This window comes from Prionailurus viverrinus, chromosome A3, assembly GCF_022837055.1.
Source record: "Prionailurus viverrinus isolate Anna chromosome A3, UM_Priviv_1.0, whole genome shotgun sequence".
Taxonomy (NCBI): domain Eukaryota; kingdom Metazoa; phylum Chordata; class Mammalia; order Carnivora; family Felidae; genus Prionailurus; species Prionailurus viverrinus.
Genome location: NC_062563.1, coordinates 66,410,753 through 66,430,344, shown reverse-complemented (window position 1 = coordinate 66,430,344; position 19,592 = coordinate 66,410,753). Strand labels below are relative to the sequence as shown.

The 19,592-nt window shown below is 47.5% G+C and overlaps 1 pseudogene; it reads right to left on the bottom strand.

The window, feature by feature from the left end:
* Positions 1-6,621: 6,621 nt before the first annotated feature.
* On the bottom strand, positions 6,622-6,907 carry LOC125162836 (small ubiquitin-related modifier 2-like; annotated as a pseudogene).
* Positions 6,908-19,592: the final 12,685 nt, after the last annotated feature.

Genomic DNA, 19,592 nt, shown 5'->3' with positions numbered 1-19,592 from the left:
GTGTCTCTCTCTCTCTGCCCCACCCCACCCTCATGCTCTGTCTCTCTCTCTCTCTGTCTCTCTCTCTCTCAAAATAAGTAAACATTAAAAAAGTAAAATGCTAATATTTATTTACTTAGCCATTAAATAGCAAATAAATACCATGACAAGTCAAAAGAGAGACTACAGAAGAAAAAGCTTTGTATTTTAGGACCTTTAATTGTACTTTTTGAATAAAGGGTATTTTCATTTTGCATTGGGCCCTGTAAATTATGTTGGTAGTTCTGCATGGGTTTATTGATTTATAGTCTAATCTATGCCCAAGTGTGGTTTATGTATTAACATAAAAATTTTTTGAAGAAAAGAATCCCCAAGCAGCTCTGCCAAGGACAGAATTCGGCTTATGTGGTCAGGAACAGAAATGTTTGGAATCTCAAACACAAAGTAGCAGACATTATTAGGAAACAGAGGTGTCTCACGGAGCCTGGGGATAGGAATGTCTTACGGTCTCAGGAGAGGGCTGGACCTGGGAACCTGAAAGCCATCCGAAATCCTCTAGCCGGCTGTTTTATTTTCTTTCTTGTGGGAGTGACTTTCCCTACTGCACGATTTGAACAATGGGGTGGACATGCCTCAGAAAATTTACATTCTAAAGTTTGCATGTTGTAGTTCCAGAAACAAACTTACTTCTCTTGGAGCCAATTCCACTTTCCTGAGAGGGGATCTGTTTGGCCCAGTTTAGGTCAAATGTCCACCTTTGGTCCACGTGACACCTGGGGCAGTTCTCAGAGGAAAGGGGGTGTCAGCGAGAGAGACTCTGCCAAGGGTGTCTTCTGTGTGGGTCTTTCTGAGTTGTGAGTTCAGTCATTTATCGAACATTTTGTGAACGCCAGCAATGAGTTAGGCCCTGTGCTAGGTGCTGACTGTGAAGAATACAGTGTGCGAGTGCCAGCTGAGAGTTGTATAAGAGGTACTGTGAGAATATGGTAATGGGAAGAGAGGGTCACAGAAGGCTTCTGGGGTGCTGCCAGTTGAGCCCAAGTAAGCATTTCAAGCAAAGGGTGGGAGGGAAGCATATGCAAAGGCCCTGAGGTGTGAAAAAGCAAATTGTGTTAGAGGAACTGTGTGTAGTTCAGTGTGGTGAAGTTTGAGGGATGAGGGCAAAGTGACACGACGAAGCTGGAAAGAGGCACAGAGCCTGATTATGAGGTGCTGTGTGCGTTGCTCAGGAGTTAGGTTAATTCTGGTGGCTGGGTGATGAGCGGTCATTGAAGGACTTTAATTTTTTTTAATGTTTATTTTTGAGACAGAGGGAGACAGAGCGTGAGTGGGGGAGGGACAGAGAGAGAGGGAGACACAGAATCTGAAACAGGCTCCAGGCTCCGAGCTGTCAGCACAGAGGCTGACACGGGGCTCCAACTCAGGAACCGTGAGATCATGATCAGAGCCGAAGTCGGATGCTTAACTGACCCAGGTGCCCCGTGAAGGACTTTAAACAGGAGTGAAATCGTGAGAGCTGGACTTTTAAAAGATTACGCTAGCGTCACTGTGTGTGGAAAATACATTGGAGGGATGGAGAGGCTGGAGGCAGGAGCCCTGTTGGGGGTTCTTTACCAGTCCAAGTGAGAGATGATAAATAAGCTACGCAGCTCTTTTGTGAGATAGGTCACATTCACTGATATACAGGCTGGAAGAGACTAGAATTAGTGACTTAACGTCTTACCACCGCCCTCTGCCCCTCACTCTGTCTGTCAGAAGACTCACTGGTTCAGGCTTGAGGCGTTCTGGTAGCTTTGCATCATCTTACAGCTTTTTCTTATGAGAATGTTCTTCTCCTCAGAGCCCTCCCCCTCCTGCCATAGCCGTCATGCCAGGCAGGCCCGGCAAAGCATTCCCTTCCCTGTTGCCCAAGCCCTTAGCCGCCTCCCCTCCTGGAAACCCAGACCCCACTTTCTGCTGTAATCCAGGAGTGTCTGAACCCCCTTTGCCCGCCCCAGCTCTGGCCATCTGAGCCGCCTTCAATCCATCAGTGGGGCTCCTGACATTAATTCATCTCCAGAACAACTGACAGGTGGATTTTATGAAGGTTTTGTGCAAAGTTAAGTTGAGGAGTTTAAGTCCCACTTAAAATATCTATGTTTTCCCAAACCTTTCTGTCTCCCGAGGCTGCCAGATACTTTCTCTTTCTCCCCAAACTTCTCCTCCTCAGCCTCTCAACCTTTGGGCTCCAGTCTCCTCCCTCATAACGTCCCCTCAGTGGAACAAAAACCCCGGTATCTAAGGAGCACTGCTCCCTCACCGTCCCTGGCTGCAAGCACTATGCAGTTCCTGATGAGGACTTTTCATGTATCACCTTTATTTACTCTTAGCTGCTTTTTCTACTCAGCCCGTCTTTTTATTTTTATTTTATTTTTATTTTTTTTAATGTTTATTTATTTTTGAGAGAGACAGAGACAGAATGCGAGTGGGTTGGGGCAGAGAGAGAGGGAGGCACAGAATCTGAAGCAGGCTCCAGGGCTCCGAGCTGTCAGCACAGAGCCTGACGTGGGGCTCGAACTCATGAGATCATGACCTGACCCGAAGTCGGATGCTCAACCGACTGAGCCACCCAGGTGCCCCAGCCCATCTTTTTAGACATAGCTCCTTATGGGCAGGGGCAGCGCCTTGATTCTTTTTTCTTCCCGTTTCCTGCTCCCTTGTTAGTTAGTGCTGACCTTGGGTGTGGTTGTAGTAGATTCTGAACAGACTTTGGGGTTGTTATACTTTTTCCCCACCTGGCTCTGGTTTCTGGATGGAGGCCTCCAGAGTCTTTCTCCTCTTCAACCCATAGATTGTGCCATAGAAAGAGGCAAGTGTGTGAGATGGAGGCCAGGGGAAGAGTGCCAGGACTGTAATCCAGGACCGGTGCTTGACAAGAATATCCTTCTGTACTGTGCCCTCCTCCTCGCCTGGGAGGCTGCAGGTGGGCGGAGCCCGAGCTCAAGCAGGACAGTCCCCTGCCTCACTTCAGTCGGGCTTGGTTACCTTCTGGACAAACCTGTGGGTTTATTGCATCCCTTCCCTCCCAGATGGGAGGAACTTTGCTTTGGACCTGAGTGCAAAGGTAGGGGCTGTGGAGGGGCTGGGTCCTCCCCAGGGACCTCAACCATGGGAGAGGCAAACCTTAGCCTTCAACACTGGCCTTGACCTGTGGGTTGAGCTGCATTCTGACAGCTGTGCTCGTGCAGGAGTCTTTGCTTTAGAAATGCTTGCACTGGGCACTTTTGGTTAGTTGGCCGGTATAAATGTACACACGTTCTTTATTATGGTAACTGTCCTACCCTCAAGAAGACGTGTGTAAGCTCCTCAGTCCCTTTGAGCCAAAAGGAGCAAACTGTTACAACCACAGGCAGGCGCAACCCTTCCCCACCGCTCTCCTCATTAACACTTCCCTCCGAGGTGCAAGGGAAACTGTTTGCCGCTGATGCAGACAGAAGCTGTGCTTATGGGGAGGCTGCCTCTGCAGGCTCATTCCCTGCTGGGGGGCGGCTGGGGGGGTCTGAACACCCACCGTAGCCAGGCCCTGCCCCTCCCTGAGGCCTCTGCCCCAGGGACCCAGGAATCCTGTTGGCAGGGGTAGTTTGGTGGAAGGAGAACATAGATTTAATTTTCCAATTTTGAGTTACCTGCAAAGGCAGAAATGGAGGGGATGTTTGAGCGTGTGCTAGAACCTCAGAGGAGTAAAACCTCAGAGGAGACCAGGAAAGCAGACCAGCAGATTAGAAAGTGCTGCAGGGGGGGGGGGTGGTGCCTGGGTGGCTCAGTCAGTTAAGCATCCTACCCTTGGTTTTGGCTCAGGTTATGTATGATCTCACAGTTCATGAGATCGAGCCCCCCATCGGGTTCCACACTGACAATGTGGAGCCTGCCTGGGATTCTCCCCCTCTCTCCCCCGCTTTCTCTCCCCCTCCCCTGCTCTTTCTCTCTCTTTCTCTCTCTCTTTCTCTCTCTGTCTTTCAACATAAATAAATAAACTTAAAAAAGAAAATGCTGCAGGGCTTCCTGTTTCTGGGGTCCCAGGACCCCCAGAAGTGGGTCATCAGATCTATTCTGGGCCAACCGCAACTCCCCACGCCTCTGGGGAGCAAGTGCAGCCCTTTGCTGAGTTCTCTGGGGGAAATTGCTTAGGGCTTTGCCCCCTTCCTCTGCACTCCTCTGTATCCTTCCCTGTGCCCTCTCAGTCCATTACCTCATCTCTGAAATCATGCCTCTTATTGATAGCACTGGGAAAGGATCGAGTCTTTCCTCCCACCCCACCTTCCTAAACTCGATTCCAAAGCATGATAAACCTTTGCTGTCAGAGCACCCCATGCTTTCCCATACAATCCCACAGCTCATCCAGTGGCCTTTTCTGAAGGACAGCATCCCTTTCACTGGAAGGCTTCTCACTGCAGGCACAGCCAAAGGGGTCCCAGCTCCAAGAGAGAGTCCTGGCAGACCCTTGGCCCAGATCACCACACCCTCCCCCACACCCTGGAATGATGTTTTGTCACTGGGAGATGAGCCCACAGAGGGTTTGACTCATCCTGGCTGCTACCAAGCCTGAATGGATTCGTGTCCTGGTGCTTACAGAAGATTTAGAACTCGAAGGGATTGAGAGAGCCAAATGCTCCTTTGAATCTGAAGCTTAGAGGAAGCAAGGAAGCAGTCCAGAGTCATAATCAGCTGATAAGACTCCTGGGACTGCAAAGAAGACACCTGAAAAGACAAGGTTGTTGTCATTCATTTTATGAAAAACTTGCTGTATAGATTGTCCAGAACATTGACTCCAGACAAACATGTTAGCAAACACATGGCCATGGCTGATTCCTTGGAGAATCTTTCATTTCTCCTTCCCAGGGTGTCCTGACCTCAGGGCTTAGTCACAGTGAAGGCCCACAGAGAAGGGGTACCTGTGGGTGACTGCACAAGGGATGTAACTCGAGGGGGACCCAGGGAAAGACTGGAGGCCTGGGGAGGCATGTTGGGGATCAGAGTGGGGGGAAGCGGGGACCATCACACAGCACTTAGCCCAGACCTGGAACATGGCAGGTGTTAGTGGACCTCCGTGGAAGCAAGAAGGGGAAGGGGGGAGGGAGGAGGGAAGAGAGGAAAAAGTAGAAGCATGACGCGTTGGTGCTCAACTGCAAAAGGCAAATGAAAGTGAGTATTTGAAGATTCTCATTTTTCCCCCGTTTGGCATTTGAGTCCTGGGTTTTCTTTCAGTCAATTGAATTCATATAAGCAGACATCATATTCATTCATTCATTCATTCATTCATCCATTCCACAAATATTTACTGAATGGTACCAAATGTCAGGCGCTGTGCCAGGCAGCATGTCCCTTGCAGTTAACGCCCAGCTTTCACAAAGGAACATTCTAATGTGGGTGGCCTGGCCACCAGTGGGAAGGGTCAGGGCTGGGGAGGGGACCCCAAACAAGCAGACAGCTGGTGCTTTCGGGGTGATCTAAGTGCCATAAAGAAGTCAAGGGTTTTAGACAGTGAGGCCTTCAGTGACCCCTACTCGGGTAGGGCCCTGGGTACCTAGAGCAGGGGAAGCAGTCAGCCATTCCCATGCATATGGGGAGGGTGGGCAAAAGGGAAGGACATTAGGAGCAGAGGGAGCTACAAGTATAAGGCACCAGCCACATACAGCTCTCCCGGTTTGAGGAGCAGAGAGGAGGTCAGTGGGGCTTTACTAAGTGAGTGATGGCAAGAGAGAAGAGTCAGTGTCCCATCATACTGGGTCTCGTGGGTGGCATGTAAGGAATTTGGGCTTATTCTAAGTACAGTGGGGAGTCATTCAGGGCTCGCAAGCATGGAAGACACACAACCTCATTTTTTTTTTAAACAAGAAGTTTATTTACACTTCAAGACACTTGAAGGGAAACTACCCAGGATTTATTTCTTTTAGAATAATTTATCCCTACTTAAAGATGGGTTGCCCCACATGTAATGGCTACGTGCAAAAAAATTATAAAAAATTATAATTTATGAAATTTAGAAAATTACAAAGTTGCCTTGGTTTTACAATGACAAATGAAAAACATTAAAATTCTCCAATCAAAGAATTCTTACGTTGTTAAACAATGAGAACAAAATAACTTCCTAGGATGTAAAGGCAAGAGCTGAATGAGCATGGAAAAGGGGGCTGTTTTCATAGAATCAGTATTTTTCCCCATCTTATCCCCATTTGATGTTAATCACAACATACCACTGGCCATTTAGTTAAAAACATAATATGCTTGAGCCACCTAAGTGGCTCAGTCGGTTAAGCGTCCGACTTTGGTCATGATTTTGTGGTTCGTGAGTTCAAGCTGCTTCGAATTCTGTGTCTCCCTCTCTCTCTGCCCCTCCCCTGCTTGCACTCTGTCCCTCTCTCAAAAATAAATGAACATTGAAAAAATAAATAAGTAAACGTTAAAAAATTTTTAAACACGCAATATGCTCTTGTACATGCACACTTTATGTACAATAGAGGAATGGAGAGGGGAAAATGGAAGAATAGAGAAAACTATACCGTAGGAGTCAGGATGTGGTGGATCCAAATTGCAGTTTTTAATTGAGAATGTCTTCTTGGTCTGGAGGGACAGAGTTCTGGAGTAAAGTGGCAGTTTCCCTTTTTAGTAGACCCCTCCTGTCTCCTGCTGGGACACATCAGTTGTATTTCCATCCCCCATTTCCAAGTGCGAAGGTCTGTCCGTTTCACTGATTGGTTGTCTGTCAAATTGTAATCTGAGCTGCCTCATTGACAAACCTTGTGTGTCATTGACGAAAGCTTTCATTGGTGTACTAAGTGCTGTATGCCTCTTAATCCTATAGAGCACCACAGTACCATCCTGCCCACTGCCTTCAAATGTGATGGTTGCTCTCAGTCGTGACGCCTTCCTTGGGCTTTTCCTCAGCCATGGGGAGGCTGGCGCGTCCTCTGCTGCTGTTTCACAGAACAGGTACCAGGTTTGCAGCAAAGGAGCACACAAACAGCACCAGAAGCAGCAGAAGCAGGACATGAGCTCATTTTACTGTGTAAGATGCACCAGCTTCTCTGTTAGATCCCCGGAATGGCACTTGCCTCTCCTTCTTTGCTCAAAAGAAACCGCATGGACCCCGTAGAAATAGGAAAGCAAATATCCAGTCATCAGCCAGCTCAGACAGATGGACAGGTCTCTTTCTGGGCAACACTTCCCTGGGTGCCCTATGGCATTCGGGGTCAATGACTTACAGAAAGTACCTTTAACGTCACCTTTGTGTTGAGTAGTTGGAACTTACATGCACTGTTTGTACAAATCATCTATCCAATCTCCCATCTCCTTTTTTCCTTATTAAGGACACTTCCCTGCCATCGGAACTGCTCAACCTGGGCTTAGCTCCACTTCTTAGCACTTTGCGCCCTTAGTATACCTATGGAATCATACAGTTTTCTCTTGGCTCTTTACGGCATGTCTTTCTGGACCACTCAAACCCTGCCTCTTCCTGACTCCTCCTGCCTTCTAGAAACTTTCCTCACTGGGCTCTGGAATTCTTGGACTTGGACACACCCCTGGACTCTCAGTCCATTGGTTTGTTTCATGTATTTTGGAGGTTGGGTTTGTTTTCCTGGAGAGGGAGCCGCCCCCACCCCTGTGACTTCCCAGATTTTTCTCACCTTGAGCCATGAGGGTTACTGACCCCCAGTGGGATGGAATTGGGGATAGGGTTACTGGCTCTGGCCCCATAAGAAAAGAAAGATCTGGTAAGCAAGTATGACACTGGGCATATCTTAAATGAATGACGCCTGGCTCTGCAGAATCATAGACTGGTCTTCCACTGATTCCCTTGGGCTTTGGATTGGACTCACCCCTACTCTCCCTGACAATTGTGTAATCCTGGCAGGTCATATCTCCATCTGTTAAGTGAAGAATGACGGCCTGATGACCAAGTTCCCTGGGACCCCTGAAACTCCCAGCTTCCCACTGCTGGCCTCACCCACTATTGCTGACTCTTGACGTCCTTTGATCTCTCTTTCCAGGCTTCCTTCTCGTGCCTACCTGGTTCAACACATGCTAGCCTCTGGGGTCCTTACCCCTCTTATGGGGGCCATGAGCAGGGCTATACCCTACAGGGGATGGGGGAGGTTAAACTACAAATCTGCTGGCCTCTTTCCAGCCAAGGGCAAGGCATGTTTCCAAGGAGTCTGCATATGGGGCCAAGGCTGGCTGGGTGTGGGTGGAGGTGTGGGTGCAGGGGTTTGGAGAGTGGTGGGAGAAAGCGTTAGGCCCTAGGCAGCCCCACTCTGGATGCACAGAACATCAACAGGGCATGTTTCCTGCCTCCAGGCTCTCACCCATTGGAGAGAATCCAGATTTGGATCTCAGTTTGGGGTCTTAATAATAGTGGTTTCTATTCTCTAGGCAACACTATGCAGTCCTTACACAAAAGAATCCATGTTGTTTATAGGCCAAAGCCCTCGGGAGGGAGATTACAGGCCTGGGTTCTAGTTCCATTCATTTGCTAGGTTAGCAAAGTAACTCACCTTCTCTATGCCCTAATTTTCCTAACAGTAGAAAGGGGGGAAATGCCTATTCTCATTGGGGTGTTTTGGCAATGAAATGCAATAAAACAGAAAGGCAAAAGAGATGCCCATGTGATCCATGCTAATTTTGATAAATGAGCCTTAACCCAATGAAAATTTTTTTAATTTACTTTTGTTTTTAATGTTTATTTCATTTTGACAGAGAGAGAGAGAGAGAGAGAGAGAGAGAGAGAGAGAGCAGGGGAGGGGCAGAGAGGGAGGGAGACAGAATCCTAAGCAGGCTCCAGGCTCTGAGCTGTCAGCACAGAGCCCGACATGGGGCTCAAACTCACAAACGTGAGATCATGACCTGAGCTGAAGTCAGACACTCAACTGACTGAGCCACCCAGGTGCCCCTGAAAATTTTATTATACAAGAAATAGAAAAACATTATGGAAGTCAAAAACGTTCTATAAATCATACATAATTTTACCGTCCTGATAGTGATTTTTTTTATTTTCAGATTTCACAATGATATTTCAAATAATTATGCATGATATGCCTACCATTTTGCACCTCCCATGTGGAATCATTTGGTCTGTGTAAACTTCACCTTCAATGCCTGCAAATTATTGCACCTAGTATGTTTTATAATTGATTGTATCTATTCAAACAGTAATTGACATTTGAGTTACCTTGAGTTTTCATTATAATAAATGATGCTGCAATTAGCACACGGCTTTTTAGTAGAATCAATCTGTATGTAACATTTTGTCTACTTGTCAAATTAATATACACATTGTAGAAAAATTTAAAGATCCAGAGTAGTATAAAGAAATTTAAATCGCAGGTAATTGTACCACCGAGAGATAGCATTGTGAAAATGTGGAGTCTGTCCTTCCGTTATTTTTCTATGCATAGCTTGTGGGGGTGGGGGGGCACATGTGTGTACATGTGTGATCTATTGGTGCATGTGCAGTGTTTCATCCTGATTTCTTACTACTGTGGAAGGTAGTTAAGAGCATGGGAGTTAAGAGGCTGGACCCTGGGTTCAGATTCCCTGAGTTCAAATCCTGTTTCTGCCACTTAGCCCTTTGGATAAACTCTAAGCCTCAAGTCTCACCCTTTATTTGCTAGTCAACCTTACATAAGTTCCTCCTGGAGGACAGTTTTTAGAAGAAAGATAATAATAGAATCTGTCTCCTATGGTTGTAAGAATCTATCTATACAAATCATTTGGCAGGAACATCTGGCACGTGTAAGTGCAACAAATATTCCTTATGGTCATTTTTTTCGTGCATTTTCCATGTCATGAAAAATTCTTGAAAATCACCATTTTAAACACCTGCCTGATTATTATTCTTTTATACTCTATTCAAGTTCATCATACACATTTTTTAGTTTCTATAACAAGTCAGCAATTTTTGTGTACCTAAACCTTTGCCCAATTTAGATTATTTCCTTAGACACTGGAATTAATGGGTTAAGAGTACGATGATTTTTAAACATCTCTTTACTACCTATGTCAAATTGCTTTGGCATAAAAGATTTTGAAGAACAGGGCTTAAGCCTGGTTTTCAAACTGCAGCAGCAAGAAGTGCAGTCTTGGATTCTTTTTTCCTACTCCTCTCCTTTATTTCTTCCCCAGTCCTTAAATCCTAGCATTTGAAGCCATACCATTCAGGATCCTAGACTTTTGACACGGTCCCTTGGTGTGAAAGGGGCCAGAGCTAGCGAGAGGGAGGAGGGAGAGATAACCCTTTTGAAAGTCACACGCCCCGACGGCCCTTGTAAGAGTACCTAAGAGATAGAAACGGCGGCGGTCACGTGACCTGAGCATGACCTCATAGCTCCCCGCGCCCACCGGTGGCGGGAAGGGGAGGGCGTTGTCATCACCCCTACTTGGCGGGTTACCTAAACGAGCCCTGGAGGATTTGGGAGCCCTCCTTGGTTCCCTGAGCGCGAAGAAGAGGCACGCTAGGAAGCCCTTCTGTAATCGTTGGTCAGTGACAAGCTGTCACCCCACGATTAGCTGAAAGCAACTGGATGCCCAGTTCTGGGTGCAGGCAAGTCTCGGTGGCAGGGGAGGTACACATTTCATCTCGCTTAATTCTTATTATCCCCCAGATGAGAAAACTCACGGCGGAGCTGGGAGTGAGGACGAGCCCAGAGTCACGGAGACCTGGAGCAAGCAGCGGGTGGCACGCGCGCGCCCGGGGTGCCCAGCCAGCGTGGGCGTGGGTTCCGGGGGGGGGGGGCAGCTCAGGGGGTTCCGGGCTCCTGGAGGAAAGGAGCGGTGGAGGCAGCGGGGGCAAACCAGGAGAGAGCTCTCACCGACCTGACAGGACATCTGTAGTGGAGAGACTGAGATTTTAGAGGAACGCTTAAAAAACAAAACAAAACAAAAAAGACAGGAGGGAAGTATTGATTGGATGAAGGGAGATGTCCTTGGTCCATTTCCCACTAACCGAGCACCAGGGAGAGAGCCCCCCAGCTTTGAGGGTGCCCTCAAGTCCCCCAGGATTTAGGAGCATATTCAAACTTGTTGGTTTTCATTCATTCTAGGCACCCATTCTTTGCCAGCAAGAGCCACGCTGTGGTTTTTCTGGCAGACTCCTAAAAGGATTGTGAAAATCTAGGTACCACCCCTTGCACATTTGTGGGAGCAAACATTCAATTTTTTTTCATGGTATAGTTACATAAGGTGTGCTCTCCGGTGTGTGCACTAAAAAATAAAACTATCTTAGAACTCTGAAAAATATCTCCAAATGAAATACTATAGTGATTGACTATCCACCACCATCCTTTTTTTTTTTTTAATTGTTTTTTTTTTCAACGTTTTTATTTCATTTTTGGGACAGAGAGAGACAGAGCATGAACGGGGGAGGGGAGAGAGAGAGGGAGACACAGAATCGGAAGCAGGCTCCAGGCTCCGAGCCATCAGCCCAGAGCCTGACGCGGGGCTCGAACTCACGGACCGTGAGATCGTGACCTGGCTGAAGTCAGATGGCTGAAGTCAGATGGCTGAAGTCAGATGGCTGAAGTCAGACGCTTAACCGACTGCGCCACCCAGGCGCCCCGTCCACCACCATCCTTTTAAAAGAATTTGTGAAGTTCTTAACAGTAGGGAAAATGTCACCTTTCTTTTTTTCTTTGAGTTTATATTTTCATTCTACTTCCCCTCCAGAATTTTATCCTCCTATATTTTTATGATTGAATGACTTTTATGTATCACCTTATCATACTTCTCTCCTAAAACTATGTATATAAAATGAATTAATTTTTTAAATTTCCTGTGACCATAGATTCTAAATATTAGAGAATATTCTATCTGGGTTTGTACCATGACAACTAGTGAACAATTAATCAAAACAAATGCTATTAGGAATTTTAATAGATTCTAAGGAAGCATAAAAAAAAGCTTAATTGGAAATACATTTCTTAAAGAGATGAAGCTTTTTTTACTGCCCCAATTAGTTCATATATCCATGGATGAATATTACTCATTGCTAGATGAAGTCAGGGTTCAGCAGTAATTCTATTTGTGTGTGTGTGTGTGTGTGTGTGTGTGTGTGTGTGTTTTAATAGATGCAAGTGCTGACCTCAGAAACCTTTTCACAGAAGTACAAAGGAATATAAGGAGTTTTGTTACAGCAATGTCAATCAATTTTATAAATTCCTTTTGAGTTATATGTCAAAGATCATGTGGGTGGGTCATTGAAAATCTATCAGCTGACAATGAGAAGAGATTCTCCTTCACTTTGAATGAAAGCAGAGAATTGGAAGCTCTTTGTTGATTTACCTAGTCATTAGTCATTCCTTTCCTCAACACGGATACCAGGATTCAGATTGAAGCTTCCTTGCACCATCCATTTTTTCCCCAAGTCAGTGCACCATGGTAACATTTGGGATGGGTGAGAAGAATGCCTTTCTTTTGAGAAGTGGCAGAAGGGTGATTATGAAATGGGAAGTGGGAGGGGAACCAGCAGCATCCCTGGACCGTGACCTCAGTGACCTCCATGCGCCCAGGCAGCACACCCGAGGGGAAGGAGTGTGTGGAAGCTGAAGCCTCACCCTGTGAGGCTCTTACAATGACCCACGCCAAAATATGTGCCCTGTGACCATCTTCATGTACCTCCAAGAGCACTGTACCCTGGTTTCTCCTGGCCCACTGCTGGCTGGATGGGCAGAGAAAGGGAAGTGATGGGGCAAGGGATTTCTGGAGGTTCTGAATGTCTCTTTGCAGGAGGGGACGTACTTGTGGGCAGAGGTTCCTCCCTGAGGAGTGGTTGCCTAACTGCAGGGCCTTTCCACGGAGGGGTGGCAGCAGCAGTGATCCCAACCCACACACTGGCTGCGGTCTGACTCCAGGTCTAGGCTCTTCTCTCAGAGCTTTCCTTCTCCTTTGGGTTCAGCCTACTTTGAGCTCTTGAAAGAACTTCTGGTCATTCTTCCATGCAGGGCCCCCGCAGGGCAGGGCGGGGTCCCCACAGACCAGAGTGGAGAAGTGCAGTGGCCAACCAGGGCCAGAGAAAACTAGAGCCCCTGATGGAGTGGGGGCTACTTCACTGGCTTGCCTCTCCTCTCCATCCCAAGGCATGCTCGTTTGCAGGGCCTTGGCTGGCCTTGTGGCGCTTGTGTGTCATTAGAAAAAGGGCCCCTTCTGGACAGATCCAGCATCATGAGCCTATGAGGTGGGGAACACAAGATACCTTTGTATTAGGAAAAAGTCTCCCTTTCCTCTGGGCTGACACAGCCCGGTGCCCAGGGGCCTGGCTTGGCTGGGGGAGGGTGGGCTGCATTTCACCTCCCACTTGTCCCCTCAGCTGGGCACTTTGGGCATTGCACACACACCTGCGTGGCCATGTGGTGTACGCTCTTGCCTCTGAGCACACTGTTTCCCCTACCTGGAATCCTCCCCATTCCTCTGTGGCCCAGTTCAGATGCCACTTCCTCCTCCTAGAGCCAAGCTCCTCTGGCCCACTCTCATCTCCCCCTCCTCTGGCTTCCTGTGATGTCTTCAGTCTATAGACTGAAGTTAATCCTACCGGGAGACGGAGACGGAGACGTTGGGCCGGGATTTACATTAGAACAGCAGTTCTCAACTGGGGACAATTTTGACCCTCCCCCCTCCCCCAGGGGATATTTGGTGAGGTCTGAAGACATTTATTGCTGTCACAACTAAAATGGGGAGCCTGTTACTGGCATCTAGTGGGTAGAGGCCAGTGATGCTCTTAAATAACCTACAATGGGCTGGACAGCTCCCTACCTCTGACCCCCCCCCCAGCAAGCGAAGAATTATCTGGCTCAAAATGTCAACAGTGGCCAGGAGAAACTCTGGACAAGATGATCTCTAGTCTTGAGAACACTTCGTGTCACACCCTAAATTATATTGTTGGTATTTTGATATTGTTTTAGTGATTTTAGTGTCAGTGTTATTTCCTCAACCAGGTGGCCTCTTCTTGGAGGACAGAAACCATATATCTTTGCAGGTCCAACCTCAAGGGCATTCACATAGGATCCCCCAGGGTTTTCAGCCATCAGAAAGATATAGAAAAAAGATGAATGAATACTCTCTGGCCTGCCCCAGCCCTGCCCTCTGATGTTTCTCGTGAGCTTCTGCTATTATTCCTTGCTGGAACCCTATTACATCATATCTTAAAAATCAAGAACAAAAACAAAAAAAGAAAGAGAGCCAGACTGACACGGGAGTCCTCAGTATGGCTCACGGAGCCTCCTCAGCTTCCGACCGCACCTTACTAAGGGCCTGAGCCGTAAGCTCAGGTGAAAGACGTTGAGAGGCGACTTTAAATTTCCAGGTTGTAGGCAGCCACACATCAGCTTTCTCTTCAGCCTGGAGCAAGGGATCTATCAACTGTGTCTCCCAAATGGATAAATGCAGTCTGGGAATACCCCACACCAGGATTCATGAGAAAGAAAAGCTCTAAAAGATTTTTTTCCCCTTAAACGTAGCATCTCCCAGCAGGCCAGATCTTTCTATTTGTGGGGTCCAGTGCCAGAGGACAAATGCAGGTACACAAACTATATATTTAAATATCTTACAACAATAAAGCAAGCCAACAATTGTTAAATGTTCAAAACTCTTATCTTGAAAAATATGTCTTCATACTGACCTGGAAGATCAAGTTTGAGTTGAGAATTCTCAGACTCCTCAGATCACCATACTGGAACAGGACCCCCAACCCCCTACTCATGGCCCATGGCCTGTGCCACTTCTCTTCTCACTCCTAGCTTGTCTCACCATTTGAGGGGCCTGATATGGGCATTCCAGACTATGTATCCACATTCTAATCATACCCCTTGTATGCTTACCCCCAATTCAGTCTACCCTGGGAAGATGGACCTGGGGCACAGGACTGCAGGATCTAAAAAAAGGTTTGGGGCCTTTTGGGCAAGGAATTTCTGGGTCCTGTATACCCAGGTTATGGTCTAGGTCTAAGGTGTGAGTGTGGTGGATATGTCCACTCGACCCCACAGGCTCCTTACCCCAGGGGGAGGGATGAGCCAGAGTGGAGCCTTCTTAAGGTGCCAGCCCAGAGCACTTTGGGTCTAAGGGAAGAAATGACTCCCCAGGTAGCAGCAGCTGCAAGATGTGCCCTGGGCCTTCTGGAGGCTGCCCCCCTCCCCACTCTCACCCCCGCCATACACTGACTGGATAGGAATTTCAAGACCTTTTTTGGGTAACAGCTTTATTGAGATATAATTCATATACCATACAATTCACCCACTTAAAGTGTAGAATTCAATGGTTTTTTGTATATTCAGAGTTGGGTAACCATCACCACAATCAATTTTGGAACATTTCATCACCCCAAAAGAGACCCTGCATCTCACCCTAATTCCCTTATTCCCCCAACCCTAAGCTGCTTTCTTCCTATAGATTTGCCTATTCTGGACATTTCATATACATGGAATCATACAACATGTGGTCCTTGGTGATTGGCTTCTTTCACTTAGCATAGTATTTTCAAGGTTCATTCATGTCATACCATGTGTTAGTGCTTTATTCCTTTTGTCACCAGATAATATTCCATTTTACAGATATCCCATGTTTTAGTTATCCACCCACCAGTTGATGGACATTTGGGTTGCTCCAGACCTTTCACAGTCTTTTCCTGGATCCTCTTGTGAGGGCTCTGTATGTTGGTAGTGCACAGCCTATGCTTGCCCAGTGGGTGGGGGGTGGGTGGAGGGAGCTTCCCCCAGGAGGTCCCCTCACGGTGAGGCTCTGCAGCCATTTCTCCTGGCCCTGTCACCAGTCCCTCAACCCCTCATAGTGCCAGAGCAGGGCTGTCTTCCCTCAAGAAGTGGGGAGATGGCTCCCTTTCCTGCTGAGGTTGCACACATGAGAATTCTACCTCTCTCCACGTCTCCTAGACTCCCTGGTTTAGGTTAATCTCCACATCTTTCTCCACAGGACAGGCTGACAAGAGTTGCCGTATTTCCAACTCATACAATCCTCCTTTATTTAGCCAAATGGGAAAGCCTTTACATGATTCAAAACACTTGGCTCCAAGTGACAGACACCCAATTCAAATCAATGTTAAAAGCAACTGAAAAGGTTAGGGATGTTTCTCATTTTTGGAAGATCTAGGGGCTCAAATCATGCCAACAAGGACTCACTTTATTCTCTCTCCTCCTCCTCCTTCCCACCTGTCTCCCTGTCAGTGTCTCCTTATCTCTTCTTGGCTCTACTCTTCTCTTTGTAGTCTTTATTCTCAGGCAGGCTTTCCCCTAATGGAACAAGATGGCCACCAGCTGCTCTGGACATACGGTCTACTCATTCAGAGCTTATCTTCCCAGGACCTCTAGCAAAAGTCCCAGGTTTGAGACTCCTTGGTCAGGCTTGGGTCATGTGTCCACACATGAACTAATCATTTGGAGCAGGAGGTGGAAAGCTCTGATTGGCTGGTCTGGGTCTTAGGCCCACCCATGATTGGAAATCAGTCCACCTGTACCTCATGGACTAAGCATAGGGAATAGGGAGCGCTCCAAAAGAAAATCAAGGGGAAATAAATGCTGGATATGCACAGCAGATATCACTGGAAACCATCCTATGAACTGGCCTATCTGGGGTCGGCCACATGAGTTTATCATACATGTTCAAATATGTCTGAACCTACTGGTAGACATGCCTAGGCTGAAGTGGAAACCCCTGCTCCATGTGATAGACTAATTCCTTATGAGGTTCTAGAAATTGATATCCAGGATGTTAGCCTTCCTAATGAGGGTTTGTAATTGAACATGAACAAATCCTTATCCAAGAAATTTTGCCCTGTTGGTGGAATTATAGGCTTTATGGCAGGACAATGGAGAACCTATTGTTAATTCAAGAGGCCTTTTGGAGACCCAGGGGCACAGTAAGTAGATACTGGTCCATCCTCCCCATGCTTCGAATCTAAATGTCCTGGATGTAATTTCATAGTAATTTATCTGTGCCAGTGATGAGCAGAATCAGGTGGGGGAGGGACCAGAGGAGAGTCACAGACAAGGAGCCTGGGTGGAGAGGAGAGAGCTGGTTGTAGGCAGCAGCACAACATAGCTCTTCTCTCAGATCCCCCTCACTCTTTCTCCCCCTTTCCTTATTCCTCTGTCACCATGACAACTAATGATGCTCCCTCATCCTCGTCCCCTCTCTGGCTGGCTCTGGTCCCCAGGCCCCACCACTCTGCCTGACCAACCTCACAGAGCCTTTGCCAGCCTCCTTCCACATCACTCAGCCTGGTACCCAGCCTAGCCCTCCACCCCCAATACACTCTCCTGTCTCATTTACCTGCTTCCAGGCCCCTGCCCTGCCCCTGCTTTAATCCTGATCCAGGCTTGAGCCAAATTCCCATCTTCCTTCAAGAAGTTGTATGGAAATTAGATTTTTGCCACTCTAACTGGATTTGAAATGCATTAAGAGATCTGTCTCTTGAAACACCTCAAGGTGAGGCAGTTGTGGAGAAGGATCCCTTACTGCTGCTTCCGTGCTTAAACACTGCTGGAGTGAATCACATTCTATTTTTGTACTAGGAAAGCTTTCTGTTTCAAGAAATCCCCCAGCAGGTCTCTGAGTGAAACAGAGACTGTATCATAAGGGAAATCACATCTCAAGTTCAGAGATTGTGAGCCAGTGGGCCTGGCCCACAGACTTTTGTTAGGTCCATAGTATGACAAGCAAAACAAAACAAAACAAAAAAACACAAACCAACAGTTCAAAATCAGCAGGTATTACATTTAAAAAAAAAAAAAAAAAAAAAAAAAAGACTGGATTCCTGGCTGTTCTTGACCTGGACAGGGACCCAGCATCTTTACATGGTGAAAATGAAGGTGGGGGGAGGGGAGTAGGGGCTGCCTCAGTTGCACTGGCTCATCATTTCCTGTTAGCCACACATCTGACCAATTTCCCTGTTTTGCCTGCTCCACCTGGGCCCTCTGGGCACCCCAGCTTTTGATTCCTGCCCTAGCTGATTTGTTTTGAGAATCAGGATTGTTCTGCACTGTGTGGTTTGCTTAGGGCAGTTATCTGGAGTTCCTCTGAAGGTAGCCTGATATCAGCTTTCTACACTTTGCTGTGTTTCCAGGGTCTTCCAGTCAAAGCTCATCATTTTCTAGGAACCCACTCAGCCAAGTTCTGATGTGGGCTGGGTGGGAGAGTTGTGGCAGGTGCTTTGTGTTTGTGAGGATATAGAAATCACCCAGAAGTGAAAGTCAGTGAGAGTAAACCCTAAGATTCCTCTCTGGGTCTGGCCACCTCCCTCTTCTTTTATACACCTGTCATGGTACCCTGTTCTTAACAGAGCCAGGCATGGCTGATTCAAGAGGGAAGACTCCCAGGCCAGCTACAGACTCTCATGTGATTTGAGGGATCCAGTAGAGGATGTTGGGTGGGGTCCAGAGGCGGCTCTCCAGGGCTTTGAGTGCGGATCTCCCAGTCCCCTCCCAAGAAAATGGTGGGTATGTGTGGAACAGGTGGGCCAGTGAGTGAGGACTTACATCCTCGTCCCCTCTCAAAGAAAGACAGTTCCCTCCACAGCCTTTGGTGGGAGGAAAGGAGACACTGGGTAGAACAGAAAGGTAGCTTTTTAAGCCAATAGCTTTGAAGCTGCTACCCCTAGATATACATATTTGGAGGGAACCAGTGGGTCTGCGCAAGATGATTGGAAATACACAGTACTCTTCATATATGTTATCAAATAAGCTCTGAATCTTCATCCACAAACCCAAATGGGCAAGACATAGATTTGCTCTTTTTAAAATCAATTTTTAGCTCCTTCTCCTTGCCACACTTGGTCTCTGCCACCTTCTGGCTGAGTAAGCTCAGGCAAATCCTGAACCTCCCTGAGTGGGTTTTCCCATATGCAGAGTGGGGATGGGAATAGTGCTCCCTGGGGAGTGGCCTCGGATGAAATAGACACAGAGCACACTGGACAGGGCAGAATGCACAGTGGGTATTGAGTAAGTGTGTGCCCCCCTCTCCAGACGCCTTCACACAATGCTTTAGCTCTCCCAGCTTGTCTCAGGTTGCCTATTGCAGCCCTTTGTTCAGTGGATTGTTCATTTTTTCGGTAAGCACTGTTAAGTCCCCAGGTATTAGGTATTAGCCGCTCTGGCAACTTGGCCAGGGTTATTGGAGAAGAGCTGCTCCATGTTTGAGAGCCCCTCCCCCTCCCTCTGCACGCACGGGCCCTTCCTGGCGGTGGAGAGTAGCTCCCTGAAACACCCTGCCCACCCCACCCCCCCACCTTCTCATCCGGGGTCGCCTTGCTCAGCACTTTCTCCAGGGCTTCCTGGTGGCTGGCTTCCAATGCCTGCTCTCTGCACCAGGACCCTACAATGGCTCCTTTGATGAAAAGTTTGAGGGAAAAGGACTGTGTCATTTGATACAGTGAGGCTCATAGGGGTAAAAAATGGAGCTTTTTTCCCCTCCTGTTTTGGGATTTTTGAGTCCAGAGAAAAATGATTAGTTGAGTGGGGCTGGGGGCAGAGGCCAAGAGGGGGAAATGCCCTGGAGGAAGACTTGGAGAGCCTGAGGTTTCTTGAGTCCTGTGATTAGCAGCTGCTAGCCTGGAGCTTCCTCCTGCCCAGACTCTGCTTCTA